Source organism: Caretta caretta, chromosome 5 (genome assembly GCF_965140235.1).
Source record: "Caretta caretta isolate rCarCar2 chromosome 5, rCarCar1.hap1, whole genome shotgun sequence".
Classification (NCBI taxonomy): Eukaryota; Metazoa; Chordata; order Testudines; family Cheloniidae; genus Caretta; species Caretta caretta.
Window position 1 is genome coordinate 79,014,852 of NC_134210.1, and position 12,798 is coordinate 79,027,649.

General features: G+C 38.5%; 1 protein-coding gene across 14 annotated transcripts in view; it reads left to right on the plus strand.

The window, feature by feature from the left end:
* SNX24 (sorting nexin 24) overlaps positions 1-12,798 on the plus strand; it is a 141,498-nt gene that overhangs the window by 109,078 nt on the left and 19,622 nt on the right. The window lies entirely within an intron of this gene.

Consider the following 12,798-nt stretch of genomic DNA (forward strand, 5'->3'; position numbering starts at 1 on the left):
TTATTTGGGGAATGGATAATTGTATAAGGGAAGGTATAGAACTATGCATTTTGTAAGAAACATTGCCATTTACTTACACAGGAAGCAAAGATACAGTGAAATAAATGTAACACAACATTGAAATTGATGGGGATGGTTCACATTTCTCATAGTAAGTAATTTGGCTGTTGGGCTTTTATTTGAACCAATATCGTTAGGTGGTATTGTCATTTGTTTTGTCTGCTTCTTTGGAAATCTAATCAAGGAGACAATAGTAGGGGTAAAAAAACCACTTTTCCAAATTATCCTTAATTACTAGAGCACAAAGCAAGCTAAACACTCTAGTGTTTCCAATTAAAGAACCTGTTTCAAGTGGGCACCATTAAATCTATCTTTCCCAATCTGATAAATAAGCTATCAAAGAGTGGAACAGATTAACTGGGATCAATTAGTTCAAGGCTTAGTATAAAAGAGTGAGCCAACATTATCAATGAATGCAAATTTTACATAAAACAAATAAGGACTATTTTAGTACCTACTCCCTACCCTATTCCCCTAGTTATCACAAAACAGAAATTTTGTCTGTGGCTCTAAAATTAGTCTGATTAATTTCTCTTTGAAAAGAGAGTTCTAAACCTCACCTCTTTAAGTCCTTTTCAGAATGTTAGGACATAGATTGTACAGAGAAGGCCACCATTAAGATATATCATTGATATTCCTCCCTTAACACACACTATGTGTTACGTACACAGTAAAGAAGTAAACTCCAGTAGGAAACTGGATGGCTTAGGGCAGGGGTCCCCAACGCGGTGCCCGCGGGCGCACTGGTGTGTGCCCGCAGGAAACCGTGCCACTGAAATGCCACCGAGAAGCGTTACTGTTTCTTGGTGGCATTTTGGCAGCGAGGCTTCAGTCTTCTGGGAATAGGAATATGCTATTCCCACAGAAAGGTTGGGGACCACTAGCTTAGGGGATTTGAAACGGGCAGAGGCTGCAGAAAATAACAGGCATAGAAAATGACAGATTTCACAATTTAGGTCTTGTCACAAAAGTTATTACTTCCCACAGCATTTAAGCTTTCAATAAAGCCGTGTTTAGTCTACAACTTCCAATGGAGTTTGTTGTGTTAGTGGGTGTGGCTGACTGTAAACGTGGTTTGGATCTGTGCATCACATGGTTAATTAGCTGTTAAGTAACCATATAGCTAGTCAATATTACACCCTTGCCCGGGGTCGAAAGTGGGACATGGTTTTATTTCTGTTACTTTTTTCGCACACTGGGTTTTGTTTGATCTTTTTGTTTTGTTTTGTTTCTGCAACATAAGCACAGTTAGGGAGCTCTGTTTAAGTAACCAGTTTGGCCGGTTCTCCTTCCTCCCAGCTGTATGTGCGGCAGGATATCCCAGATTGTATTGCTTTTGGTGTCACTCAGCATACATGTCCTCTGGGCGCTCAGTCCCCAGATAAATTTCCAGATTTTCCCAGAATCTACTGATATAAACATGAGTAAGAAGCATGGTGAGTGCTGATGGATAAACATAGTTGGTACATAGTTGTATTTACAGAAAAGCTGCTGACATTTGTTCTAACTGGATCAGAAGAGGTGGTCTGTTCCAAAATGTGTCTCTACTTTTAGTATAGAGAAGGGCTGGAGGGAAAATGATTGTAGTTTATTCCAATTGGAAAAAAGGAGCGGAGTGTATCCATGGTCCTGTATGCACTAAAGAAACTGCTATTTCTAACCAGTTTTATAAAACTGTTTCAGCTAGCATAGTTGTACTGTCAGTGTGAATAGGGTGGAATTTTCTTATAAACAACTTTTCCGTTAGTGTCCAGAATGGATTTTTAAAATTCTCTCTCTATCTGTGGCCCATCTGTACTGGCAGCATAGCTACTTGAAACTGTTTTTCAAAACTGTTTTCCTAAAACAGCCATTTGTGTAGTGCAAACAGGACTTTTAAGGCAAATGTTCAACTGGAATCTACATATTTTTTTTACGTGGACAAAACTCCTCTTTGTGACACCAGTGCAACCATGTTGGTTGTATCTGTTCTAGGAAAATCAACTTTACCCTCTCTGTCCACTGTGGAAAAAAGTTGTCCCAGTGATGTGCATGTGGTCAATGGAGTTCATACTCCATTCTAGAGATCCTCCTTATTTGGTGATGCAGTTCCCAGTTGCCTGTCCATAACAGAACAAGTGCTTCTGCAGCACCCCTCCCTCAGACTTCCTGTCTGAGAAGCTAAACCATTTAAGGGTATAGTTCCCCATGCCACAGCATATGCAGACCCAATGAAAAACAAGAAATAATAGTAAGAGATTTATAGAATTTGGGGCCAGCAGGGACCATTATGTTAATCTAGTATGATCTCCTGCATAACACAGGCCATGGAATTTCACCCAACAATTCCTTCATCAAGGCCTTCTGGTTGAGCTAGGCACATGGAAAGACATATGCAGTCTTGATTTAAAGACTTCAAATGATGGAGAATCCACCACATCCCGTAGGCTAGTTATTCCAATGGTTAATTACCTTTACTGTTAAAAAATTAAGCCTTATTTCTTGAGTGAATTTGTCTAGCTTTAGCTTTCAGCCATTGGATCTCATTATGTCTCTGTTCTGCTCAATTAAAGAACCCTCTACTATTATAAATCTTCTCCCCATGTGTATTACTTGTAGACCATAATCCAATCACCTTTAAACATTCTCTTCAATAAGATAAATAGATGGAACTGTAAAGGCAGATTTTCCTAACCTTAAATCACTCTTGTAGCTTTCTTCTGAACCCTTTGTCAGCATCTATGTAGATACCAAAGTTGGACACAGTATTCTGGTTATTGTCTCACTAATGCTATATTTACTCTGCATTCTAGTGCTTATACATCCTTGGGTCATGTTAGCGTACTTACTACAGCACTGTGCTAAGACCCCATCCGTCCCGTAGAATACCAAGGAATGTAGCAAAAATAATAATTTCAGTTCAGTTTCAAATTCCAAAACCTGCTAGTAATTAAACCAGGGTCCTTAGTGGCAGAATTTTCATTGGGAAGGTTGCAGCACAAATCACTTATAAATTCCTTTGCCCGGGAAACCCACAGCCAGAAACTGTGCCTCCAGAGTGAGCGACACAGGTGGAGAAGGAGGTGTGACCAGAACAGCCAGAATCTGAGGATGTTTTAGTGAACCAGTGTTTTAGTGAATCTCAGCTTCAGCCTCCTTTGTATTACTGGTGAAGATTCAAATTTCTCTCCCCTCGCTGAGTAAAGGACATATATTGTTGCCAAATATATAGATATTGTTTACAAAAAAACTGCTCTTTGTTTTAAATATTTAATGTTGTCTCCGTATTCACCAGAAACATGCAGCTTACTGAGAACAGCTTAGGGTATTGTAACTTTTCATGTTTGGGCAATTTGATTTAATTTTAAAAATGCTAATTATTTTATAGGATTTAACCCACAATTTGATTTCAAAATTACTCCTTGGTTGGACAAGTTACATCTCTTTAGTAATAAGGATGTGGAACCTTATAGAAAAATGAGATAAATTACTATCGAACTGCAATGATAAATGGAGCCCTCTGACTGATGCTATTCATTTGTCATCAGCACAGAAAAGGTTAATAAGCGCTTGCTGGTCAAGTTATGTTGGCCTTTTTCACCAGTAATTGCATCATTCCATGTCTTTATCAAGAAATCCCTTGCTAGCGAGTTTTGGGAGGGACAAGTGTCAAGGAACAGAAGCCACAATGAAGTACCTGTGATTGAGCAAGGATTACATTGCTCAGTTCATTCTGTAAAAACTTGTCAGCTTGCTACCCAAATAAATGCCTAGAGTGCGTAAAACATGGCGCAGAGTGACCCTTAGAAGAAAAATCAATTGTAATTCATATTTCATATGTCTATAATTGCTTGTGAAAGCATGGCAGCAGTTTGTTTATAAGGCAGCTCTCCCTTATTGTGGTTTGTTTCTTAAGGTTTTTTCTTCTTCTCAATGGTCATGTTCTTCATGTATTCTGCATTACACCGATCTGTTGCAAAAGACAAGCTTTTCTGTTTCCACATTGCCATTCTTATTACTGCTGCACTGTGCTTTTGAGCTAGTGCACTGAACTAGAGATATAAGCATACCGTGTGCTAAAAGTACAGCAATTTTGCTTTGAATACTCCTGAAGGTTTTTTCGCTCGCTCTTCTTGTTTGTTTGGTTTTGTTTTCTTGTAGACAAGGTTCTATTATCTGTGAAGTTATCAATTTGCTAGTGTTTTAACTGAATCCATTTTTGTAATGTTTGTTTTTAAACAATTTCCCAGGTAGGTAAAGAATCCTTACAGACTGATAATTTAAAGCCGAATTTTGAAAATGCCCTCCTCTTTTTTCTTTTCTTTTCTATTTTTAAAAGATGTTGCTGTAGGATTCCTATCCCCACTGTGGACTGAGATGTCATAGGGATAGAGAAAATGCCGCTCACTTTATGGATTACTGTTAGGTCAACAAAACTTTGGCAGCATTGATTAACTTGACAGTGAGTACAGCAGTACATTTATCACTTATGGCTGTGCTGTAGAAAATCTAATAAGAGGCAAACAATTCCCTTTAGAGCAGTAACAGGTTCACTGTGGCTAACGGTGCATGCACTGGAAATTTCTGCCTTTAAATTATACCCTTGCTGCTAGTTGGGTCATTGACTCAAAGCTACTGCACTTCCACAACCATGTTCTTATATTATTAATTTGATCAAAATCATTTGGTTTATATAAATGTGGTTAAACTATAGTTTGTACCTGTGGGGGTTTTTTTAAGTTTATATTTTTAAGAAGAGACAGAGAAATTGATTCAGTCCAAGCCTTATGACGTGAAAATCAGAGCTGACTCTTGTAATTCCTAATGTTTGAGTTCTTGCAAGATTGTAACGAAGAAAATTCTTAATTCTTGCCCCCAGAACATTTAATTCACAAAACTGGCACAGATTTCAAGAAATATAGTTTTTAATTTAATTAGTTGCATCAGTTGATCTATTGTAAGTACATTTATAAAGATACATTTATATATGTGCAAATATGAGGTTTTTATTGAATTACCAGAGGCTCATTCTAAAAAACAAAACATTCTGTACAAGTTTGTTTACAATTAGCTAGATGGACACATCTCACTTCTGTGGGGGTTAGAACTGAACAAGTGAGGGACTTATTTTTCCTTGTCTCTTTGAATGTGTGATATGTTCTGCTTTTTGTAATGAAAGCAGTTTTTGAGTCTAATAATAAAGTTTATTTCTGATTATATGGCACTCTCTCCTATGTAGCACTGTTCAGTTGTCTTTTATTAAATCTTCTTTGAAAAGTTTATGGAGGCTGGATTGAGACAGTCTTTACTAATATAAAAGAAAATACTCTAGGTCTCCATTATAGAAAGGTCACTAAGATTTTTAGACTTGTTTTCCTTGATAATCCTTTGAAATAATTAGACTGCATAATTTTTTTCTTATGCACAAATGTAACTAAGGTTTATTACTGTCCAAAGAATAAACATTAATACTTCTACCCTTTACTCAACTTCTGTATACTGAGCAGAAAAGTGTAATGGAGAAAATCTAGTGTCATTTCTGACCTGAGCCTGCAGTATATGGTTAATTTTTGCTGCCTCCTTCTTTGGTAGTACATTTTTTGAAATAGCCATCTACCTATCTATTGTTAAAGTTCATTTTTGTGCAGTATTAGGATACATTGTCCACTTGAATAGGGAGCTTTTATGAGCAACAAAACTTCTGTCATTTTGAGTGCTCTGTATTATTTTAGGAAGCAGCTTAAATTGGAGGGTTTTGTTCTGCAATATGTGTAAAATGATGTAGTTTTCTTTGTTGGGAGAGAAGTATTCTACTTGAATCAATTGTCAGGAGGTTTAATGTAATAAGGCAGTTTGTGGTCTGACTAAAAGAAACACAGTGCAAAAGAAATTCCCATAGCAGTTTGTTTTTAACAGAAAAACTGACTTCACCTGAAACATGAATACATTGAAAACCAAGACTTAATAAGGCAGAGCAGGTTTAGAATGAAACTGAATGGGTTGCTGTCCAAAGCTTGTCTTTTAATGGCTATGAACTAACCAAATATTCATGTTAATGGTACTGTAGCTCTATCAACAGTATTACAGCAGGTTCTTTGTTTTAATAAAAGTACTAGACAGGCTGACACATGTACACTTTGGGTATTGGAAAATTTTACCATTAAAACACTGCAGTCAAAGTTTTGGCTAAAAGTTGGGTTTCTAACTTTCACAAAGTATTGTATTTAGAGACGGCAACACACGTTTCCTCAGATTTCGTGGGCTCATACAATAGGAGTACCCCCACTGCTTGCCTTACTGAACAGAAACCTGATATTGATTAGCTATCACACTGGCATCAGAACTACTCTTAGGATTCAATTTTTTTGTTGTTTTGCATATTTTATTGATCAAAAGTGGTAAATGAGCATCAAGCGTGCAAGAAGACGATGAATTGTTTACTTGCATAAAATAACCTTTCAATAAGAGAAGATGCATTGCTCACACTTTTGGTGCTGTTCTGCTGCCCGAAGCAGATGGCATTCAGCTGCTATTGATTTGCTCCTATAGTTACAGAGCAGCATGTAACTAGGCATGCTCATTTCACTGAAGGAGTGGTGGGGGAGAATGGGGGATGTTTTCAAAAAGGAGTTGGGAGTAAAAGAGGAAGGACTTTTTTTTTCCTCGTCCAAAAAAATAAAAACCTTACAGTGTAACTTCCTTGCTGTATATAAATGAAAAGTTAGATTTATATGTCTCAGCAGAAAGAGAGGTTCTAGCATTTCTAAAAACAGTAGAACCTCACTAATGTAAGATGCATTACAGAGATCCATTACAGACTGAATTCATAAGTAAGCATAAGGTTTTTTTTAAAAATCAAGCATGCTGCATCAGAACACCTACTTTCAGAGTAACAGCCGTGTTAGTCTGTATTCGCAAAAAGAAAAGGAGTACTTGTGGCACCTTAGAGACTAACCAATTTATTTGAGCATGAGCTTTCGCTCACGAAGTACTCCTTTTCTTTTTGAGAACACCTACTTTGTTCATTCATTTTGATCAGTGTGGTTTAGATTTTTGTTCATAGCACTGTACGGTATATTGCCAAATGCTTCACATTATATTTTGCTAAAATATTGACTCCTTGGTAGTGTGAAACCACACTGCAACACACTGGGCTTGATTATGCATACTGTGGACCTCAGTGGCATGGGTTCCACAGGAGCTGCTCAGTACCTCACAGAACCAAACCATTGGGTACCAAATCTCTTCTGAAATGTGAGGTGAGACTGCAGGATTTTTTTGTGAGAGTTATTAGGTTTGCTCGTTAGTGAATTGAATAAAATTCTACTTTGAAGAGGTTTTTTTTTAATCGGGTAGTTTTTCTTATCAAATATTAGTGAGAGAATGTGTCAACTGACAGCATTCAATACAGCATAGGTAACCAAAAGACAAACTAAAATTAAGGAAGCTAATAAATATCCCATCACATGAACATAGGAGTTGATATGCTGGAGCAAAACATTTTCATCCACCTAAGTCCAGGACCTTGCCTCTGGCTGTGTACTACACTTGATTTAGAGGAAGGAGGAACAAAAACCGGTCTGTTCCTGGCCACTATATTAACCTGGAAAGAACATTCCCTTCCAAGCTCCACTAGTGAATTATCTTATATTTAGAAGCATGAGTATTAAGAGCCCTCTGCTTCTTGACCTAATCGGTGAAGATACATATTACTTCTGGTAACATGTGACAGTTACAGGGTAACTGCACCTGTATTCCACCTCCACCCACCATGGTCCACTTTAGGAGTGCCCAAATAGGGCTCAGGGCTCCAGCCATCACCCATCTCTGGGCAGGGACTCTTGTAGCACTTCCTTCTGACCAGAGCTGTTAAGGCTTTACAACCGGAATATACTGTGTTATGCCCAGCAAGCCAAAGGCTTTACACCTGCCATCCATTGTGTTATCCCCAGCAAGCCACTCTGCCTAGAGGCCATTCCCTGTCTCCAGGAGCTATAAACAGTGTATTGCCTGCAGTTACAAGTTACCACACAGCTCTTTCTAAGCAAGCATGTTTATTCTTCAGGCAAAAGTATTATAGAGAAAACATACAAACCCCGCCCCTCCAACAACAACAACAAAAAAACAGATTTAAACACACCATCAGTCTTCTGGGTCCCTAGCAGGCCAAATCTTTCCAACACATCCACAAGAGTTAGTGCCTCCTTAGACAGAAGGTCCTGTCTATCTGCTGTATCAGAAAGAAGGCCCTGTGTCAGTTCAAGCTCATTGTTTCATACCAAAAACCCTTTCTTTGTTTGTCACTGGAAAACCTGGCTTGAACCAGTATATGCAAACCACTCCAGGTGGTGGTATGTCTTGAGAGTCGTTTAGTCTCAGTGATCACTTCCCATTGTTTTTAGTTCTTGAGGGAGCTGTGGTGACCCTCCCCCATGGAATAAAACACAGTCATACATAAACCATTCATAGATTTAATACAATATGGTCTTCAAAGATACTGCATGTGATTACAGCACCTGTCACAACATGAATGTTTGTCTAATTTTTTTAATCTTCCTAAACTTTTGTTTTGTCTCTTAGTTCTTGCTTCAGTCACTTCCACAGTTTGACTATACTGTTACATTTTTGGTCTTTATTTGAAATTGGTTGCTATGTTGTTTTGACTATCTCTTTGCTCTTGTATTATTGGTCCTGGAGAATAAAAGCACTTGAGCAGTTACCACTAAATTGTTAGTTATTTGCTTCTATCTTATGTCCTCTTATATTCTTCTCCTTTTTAATTTAAATAATCATCAGTGTTTAAAAGCATGCCTTCTATGCTGTCCCCACAACCAGGTATTGACAAATAATTTTTCATAGCATAGTTCATTTATCAAAGAGTTTTAATCTATTACTTTTACACCGTATGTATAAACTTCCAAGTAAACTTTTTAAAACAAGGATTGCTTCATATGCTTTGACACATCTTTACATTTCTTTCTGCTCTCTGGCTGTATAATGATACCTTGTTTCAGAAGGTCCATCCCAGACAAGTTAGATGTTACTAACCTTTCATGTCAGCAATTTATTTCACAACACTTATGAGAGGTAAAGGATTGCAACCATCATAGTAAATAGAGAATATTTTAATCTTGGCTGTTAAGATGTAGTGATTAGCAGTTTTTTAAAATTTATTTTGCAGAGATTAAACCTTTTTAGTCATTCAGAAAGCAGATGCTTTTGAATCAGTGTTCGTGCTGTCAGTGTAGCATTGCTGCATTGTTGTCACTTTAATTAGATGTCACTTTCTAATGGGACAAGGAAAATGTTTTAAACATAAGAACTAATATAAACAAGAGCTAATTTAATGTGATCCAGTATATCTGGACAAATCTAAATGTTGTTAAAAGGCATTTCATGATTACAGTTCTTTTCTACTGTAAAACTGTTTGTTTTCACCATGGAAACATTTTCACTTTATTCCTGTTATATCTCTGAGTCATAAAAATTTGTATAAAGAGAAAATAACTTCTGTTTTCCCCAAACTTGGTAGCTCCCACAGCCCTCCAGAGTTTAAAAGAGCTCCATGGACTTTCCTTCTGTGAAAACAGTTTGCATAAGGAGCTCCAGAATTCAGATTGCACAAAATACTATACAGAAGTATTGTCTGTTAAACTGTGATAAATTCCACTTTACAAAATAATAGAATTATTTGCTACTTTTGCTTAGCACAGACAGACCAATTTCTAAAGTAGCCTTTTCTGAATGCAACATGCGTGTTAGTTTGCTTTTTGAAAGATGCTGAAAACTTGAAGTAAGCTCCAGAATTTTTAAAACTGGGGGGTACACTTATTTTCTTTCAGTGGATTCCCTAACACATTACAAATGATAATGAACATTGCAGACTCTGGATTCAACCAGATACTTTGTGCTGTGTGTGCTACCATTTTCCTGATAAGATACAAATATTCATACACACCTACATGTTTTTTGTTAATTGAGTGATCCCTACTTTATCTCTGCACAAATGACACAACTATTGAAGTTGTGGAGATTCAGGCTTGAAGTATGTCCTCGGGACTGAGTGTGTTAACCCCAAATGCAGTGAATTCCCTACTCTTTCTGCATACTCTTGTTCTGACTTGGTGTGGACACTTGCTGCTTAATGTAATTAGTTTCAAAGGGAATGTCACATCATTTCTCAGAAGTTTACTCTGACCCAAAACCTCTAGTAAGGAAATATCAGGGAGACAAAACAAGAAAAGTTACTGTGGAGTTGAATTGCATCTTTGCTGCAGTGCTTTGTGGTTAGCATAGGGAACTATGTAAATGAGTGAATTAAATATTTCTGGGTCTTGTCATGTTTGTATGCAGATGCATGAAGTTGTCAGTATTGTGGATAGTAATCTCATTTTCTTAGAAGTTGTTGTTTATAATTTTTAACCTGCCACCTGACCCTCAAGGCCCACAACCACAAAATGGATATTGTGGAGTTAAGGCTGTGGATCATCTTCCTGATGAAGTAAAAACCCATCAGAGAGAACTGCCATTTCAGGGCCACTTTTAAACTATGGTCCAGTTGAATTCACACATTTTAACACATTATTTTACTAATAATATTCGCCATGCTACAATATTTATATTTCATCTAAATACAGCTGCACTGGCAGAGGAGCCTTTGTAAGATTGGGGGAGAACTGCCTATTTCTGACTGCAGGAATGTGATTCTCCTGGATTTGGCTTCTCTCCATGCAAACAGTGACAGGGAGGTCTGACTCCTTCTGTGAACCCATTTTTTCAAACTTGGTTTTGCATATACTCTTCATTAAGGACTATTTCCATGACAAGAACGTTTGGGAAAATGGGAAAAGTGTGTTCTAGTCACATTCACAAAACTCAAATATAAGTGAGAGGATGTTGCTCAACCCTTCTGAAAAATAAATTAATCTACAGCCAGAAAGGAGCATGGAAAATTTCAACCAAAAAGTATGTACTGCAGTGTTGATGATTCAGGGTTTAACCCTGCTGAATATGTATGATGGAGGGGTTATTACAGTTGCATATTAAAAAAGCTAGGAAATTACCTACCAAAAATGCATTAAAGAACATTATTTATTCAAACTCTCGAAAGTTAGGAATGACCAGAATTAAGGTTTCTTGTACAACCTTAATTTGGTCCCTTTGTGCATATGCATTATGACACAGTCTTTAGTTACATGATCACCTGCTGGTTTTTTCCACAGGGCCCCTGCCTCATTCAGTGAACACACAAGGAATCAGAATTCAGTTGCACAGACAACTGTAAATCTGGTATTGTCCAGCCACGCTGGAGGAAAGACAGGAGGCAATGGATGTGATTAAATCAGGCCACAACTTCATTTAGTTAAAATATCCAGCAATAAATTTTGCAGTGCAGGTCATCGTTTCCACACAATTCCCAACCTGGTCCCAGCCATCCCAGTCCTGGAATCCCACACTCTCCCTTCGTATGAGGGTTAATTGGGCTATAGAAGGAGGGTGGGGGGGTCAGCTCCTGGCTGTACCAGATGTAGGAGCCCTGACCCCAACTTCCCCAGCTTCCTTAAGGAATGTTTTCCTCTAAATCCTATTTTATCCAATAACCATATCACTTCCTTTTTCTTTGAGTATGGGCCTCCGGACCATGGCCATGTTGGGATCCCTGAGCAACCTATTGTTGGCAATTCTCTAGGATCCTGACCCTATCCCATTGGGATGATAGGGAGACCCAAGCTTCCCCTCCCCAGCAGCAGGAGAAAACATTTGAGGAGCAGGAGTCCAGGGTGGACAAAAAAGCCACACCTCAGACCACCATCTTGTCCTCTTCTCCAGATGAGGTCTTGTTGCCTCTTCACCCCCCCTTCAATAGCTGATGATTTTTGCAAGTTCCAGGACCTTGTGAAGTGAGTGGCAGACTCTCTACAGATATGCCTTGAGGAGATCAGAAAAACCCAATACAAGCTACTGGACATTCTGAATCTAGAGTTGCCCTCCTCATTAACAAGGCTCTACTGGAACCCACTAGAACCATCTGGCAAACCCCAGCTATAGTGACACCCACTTGTAAGAGGGCTGACAGAAAAATATTAAGTCCCCTCCAAGGACTCTAAATCCTCTTCTCACACCCAAGTCCCAATTCTCTAGTTGATATGGTGAACGAGCAGGGCAAACAACACCATTATCAATCTACCCATACAACAGAGATCAAAAGTGCCTGGGTCCCTTGGGAAGGAAGGTCTACTCATTGGGTACGCTGCAATTTCATATTGAATATTACCAAGCTTTGATGATGAAGTACAACTTTACCAACCAAATGAAATTTGGGTCATTTATTGAGTACCTTCCCCCAGATCAGAGAGAACAATTCCAAGCCACTGTTGCTGAAAGTTCCTGGCACGATCATCTTTACTGGAGGCACACAAGGCTGCAGACACTGCGACCAATTCCATCTCTGCAGCAATGGAGTTGCATAGGGCTTCCTGGCTGCAATTGTCTGCCTTCCCCAGGGAAGTTCAAGATATGGTTGAGGATCCCCATTTGACAGACAGAAGTTGTTTGCAGAGTACACTGATGAGTCATCACATATCCTTAAAGATTCCAGGGCCACAGTATGCTTGTTAGGCATCTGTACTCCTGCAAACAAACAGAAGTTCAGCAGATCGCGAACAGCTTAAAGATCCCCACCCTATACAATTCTCTGGATTCCAGACACGCATGGAACCGCCCTCCCCCCACCAGCAACCAGCACAGGTTCCAGAGAAA